The following is a 4,599-nucleotide window of genomic DNA, read 5'->3' as shown; positions in this document are numbered from 1 at the left end:
TGACATGACCATAGGCGGAATTAACCGACATGACCATATTCAAAATTAGCCAACATGACCATAGGCAGAAGTTACAGAGATGAACATGGGAGGAATTAGCCATCATGACCATAGGCAGAAGTCACTGACATCACCATAGGCGGAATTAGCCAACATGACCATAGGCAGATGTTACTGACATGACCATGGGAGGAATTAGCCAACATGACCATAGGCAGAATTTAGTAACATGACCATAGGCAGAATTAGCCAACATTACCATAGGTGGAATTAGCCAAAATGACCATAGGAGGAATTAGCCAACATGACCATGGGCGGAACTTAGTTACATGACCATGGGCGGAATTTAGTAACATGACCATAGGTAGAAGTTACTGACATGACCATGGGTTGGAATTAGCGAACATGACCATAGGCAGAAGTTACTGACATGACCATGGGAGGAATTAGCCAACATGACCATGGGCTGAATTAGCCAACATGACCATAGGCGGAATTTAGAGACATGACCATGGGCGGAATTTAGGAACATGTCCATAAGCAGAAGTTACTGACATGATCGTAGGCGGAATTTAGTAACATTATCATACGCGGAATTTAGTAACATAACCAAGGGAAAAAATTTAGTAACATGACCATGGGCGGAATTTAGTAACATGACCATAGGCGGAAATTACTGACATGAACATAGCCGGAATTTAGTAACATGACCATGGGCGGAACTAGCCAACATGACCATAGGCAGGTGTCACTGACATGACCATAGGCGGAATTAGACAACAGACCATGGCAGAATTTAGTAACATGACCATAGGCAGAATTAGCCAACATTACCATAGGTGGAATTAGCCAAAATGACCATAGGAGGAATTAGCCAACATGACCATAGGCAGAATTTAGTAACATGACCATAGGCAGAATTAGCCAACATTACCATAGGTGGAATTAGCCAAAATGACCATAGGAGGAATTAGCCAACATGACCATGGGCGGAACTTAGTTACATGACCATGGGCTGAATTTAGTAACATGACCATAGGCAGAAGTTACTGACATGACCATGGGTGGAATTTGCCAACATGACCATGGGCAGAATTAGCCGACATGACCATAGGCGGAATTTAGTTACATGCCCATGGGCAGAATTTAGTGACATGACCATAGGCGGAATTTAGTGACATGACCATAGGCTGAATTATCCAACATGACCATTGGCAGCATCTAGTAACATGATCAAAGGTAGAATTTAGTGACATGACCATAGGTAGAAGTTACTGACATGACCATGGGCGGAATTAGCGAACATGACCATAGGCAGAAGTTACTGACATGACCATAGGCAGAAGTTACTGACATGACCATGGGCTGAATTAGCCAACATGACCATAGGCGGAATTTAGAGACATGACCATGGGCGGAATTTAGGAACATGTCCATAAGCAGAAGTTACTGACATGATCGTAGGCGGAATTTAGTAACATTATCATACGCGGAATTTAGTAACATAACCAAGGGACAAAATTTAGTAACATGACCATGGGCGGAATTTAGTAACATGACCATAGGCGGAAATTACTGACATGAACATAGCCGGAATTTAGTAACATGACCATGGGCGGAATTAGCTAACATGACCATGGGCGGAATTTAGTTACATGACCATGGGCGGAATTTAGAAACATGACCATAGGCAGAATTAGCCAACATGACCCTAGGCAGAAGTTACTGACATGACCATAGGTAGAAGTTACTGACATGACCATAGGTGAAATTAACCGACATGACCATAGGCAAAATTAGCTAACATGACCATAGGCAGAAGTTACAGACATGACCATGGGAGGAATTAGCCAACATGACCATGGCAGAATTTAGTAACATGACCATAGGCAGAATTAGCCAACATTACCATAGGTGGAATTAGCCAAAATGACCATAGGAGGAATTAGCCAACATGACCATGGGCGGAACTTAGTTACATGACCATAGGCAGAATTTAGTAACATGACCATAGGCAGAAGTTACTGACAGGACCATAGGCAGAATTTAGTAACATGGCCATGGGCAGAATTAGCCAACATGACCAAAGGCAGAAGTTACGGACATGACCATGGGTGGAAATAGCCAACATGACCATAGGCAGAAGTTACTGACATAGGTAGAAGTTGCTGACATGACCATAGGCGGAATTAACCGACATGACCATATTCAAAATCAGCCAACATGACCATAGGCAGAAGTTACAGAGATGAACATGGGAGGAATTAGCCATCATGACCATAGGCAGAAGTCACTGACATCACCATAGGCGGAATTAGCCAACATGACCATGGCAGAATTTAGTAACATGACCATAGGCAGAATTAGCCAACATTACCATAGGTGGAATTAGCCAAAATGACCATGGGCGGAACTTAGTTACATGACCATAGGCAGAATTTAGTAACATGACCATAGGCAGAAGTTACTGACATGACCGTGGGCGGAATTTAGTGACGTGACCATAGGAGGAATTAGCCAACATGACCATAGGCAGAATTAGCCAACATTACCATAGGTGGAATTAGCCGACATGACCATAGGCGGAATTTAGTTACATGCCCATGGGCGGAATTTAGTGACATGACCATAGGCGGAATTTAGTGACATGACCATAGGCTGAATTATCCAACATGACCATTGGCAGCATCTAGTAACATGATCAAAGGTAGAATTTAGTGACATGACCATAGGTAGAAGTTACTGACATGACCATGGGCGGAATTAGCGAACATGACCATAGGCAGAAGTTACTGACATGATCATAGGCAGAAGTTACTGACATGACCATGGGCTGAATTAGCCAACATGACCATAGGCGGAATTTAGAGACATGACCATGGGCGGAATTTAGTAACATGACCATAGGCGGAAATTACTGACATGAACATAGCCGGAATTTAGTAACATGACCATGGGCGGAATTAGCTAACATGAACATAGCCGGAATTTAGTATCATGACCATGGGCGGAATTTAGGAACATGTCCATAAGCAGAAGTTACTGACATGACCGTAGGCGGAATTTAGTAACATGATCATAGGCGGAATTTAGTAACATAACCATGGGAAAAAATTTAGTAACATGACCATAAGCAGAAGTTACTGACATGACCATAGGCGGAATTTAGTAACATGACCATGGGCGGAATTTAGTAACATGACCATAGGCAGAAGTTACTGACATGAACATAGGCGGAATTTAGAAACATGACCATAGGCAGAATTAGCCAACATGACCCTAGGCAGAAGTTACTGACATAGGTAGAAGTTGCTGACATGACCATAGGCGGAATTAACCGACATGACCATATTCAAAATTAGCCAACATGACCATAGGCAGAAGTTACAGAGATGAACATGGGAGGAATTAGCCATCATGACCATAGGCAGAAGTCACTGACATCACCATAGGCGGAATTAGCCAACATGACCATGGCAGAATTTAGTAACATGACCATAGGCAGAATTAGCCAACATTACCATAGGTGGAATTAGCCAAAATGACCATGGGCGGAACTTAGTTACATGACCATAGGCAGAATTTAGTAACATGACCATAGGCAGAAGTTACTGACATGACCGTGGGCGGAATTTAGTGACGTGACCATAGGAGGAATTAGCCAACATGACCATAGGCAGAATTAGCCAACATTACCATAGGTGGAATTAGCCGACATGACCATAGGCGGAATTTAGTTACATGCCCATGGGCGGAATTTAGTGACATGACCATAGGCGGAATTTAGTGACATGACCATAGGCTGAATTATCCAACATGACCATTGGCAGCATCTAGTAACATGATCAAAGGTAGAATTTAGTGACATGACCATAGGTAGAAGTTACTGACATGACCATGGGCGGAATTAGCGAACATGACCATAGGCAGAAGTTACTGACATGATCATAGGCAGAAGTTACTGACATGACCATGGGCTGAATTAGCCAACATGACCATAGGCGGAATTTAGAGACATGACCATGGGCGGAATTTAGTAACATGACCATAGGCGGAAATTACTGACATGAACATAGCCGGAATTTAGTAACATGACCATGGGCGGAATTAGCTAACATGACCATGGGCGGAATTTAGAAACATGACCATAGGCAGAATTAGCCAACATGACCCTAGGCAGAAGTTACTGACATGACCATAGGTAGAAGTTACTGACATGAGCATAGGCGAAATTAACCGACATGACCATAGGCAAAATTAGCTAACATGACCATAGGCAGAAGTTACAGACATGACCATGGGAGGAATTAGCCAACATGACCATAGGCAGGTGTCACTGACATGACCATAGGCGGAATTAGCCAACATGACCATGGCAGAATTTAGTAACATGACCATAGGCAGAATTAGCCAACATTACCATAGGTGGAATTAGCCAAAATGACCATAGGAGGAAATAGCCAACATGACCATGGGCGGAACTTAGTTACATGACCATAGGCAGAATTTAGTAACATGGCCATGGGCAGAATTAGCCAACATGACCAAAGGCAGAAGTTACGGACATGACCATGGGTGGAAATAGCCAACATGACCATA

The sequence above is a fragment of the Acipenser ruthenus genome, chromosome 23 (assembly GCF_902713425.1).
Source record: "Acipenser ruthenus chromosome 23, fAciRut3.2 maternal haplotype, whole genome shotgun sequence".
NCBI lineage: Eukaryota > Metazoa > Chordata > Actinopteri > Acipenseriformes > Acipenseridae > Acipenser > Acipenser ruthenus.
Note: the sequence above shows the minus strand (reverse complement) of the source record.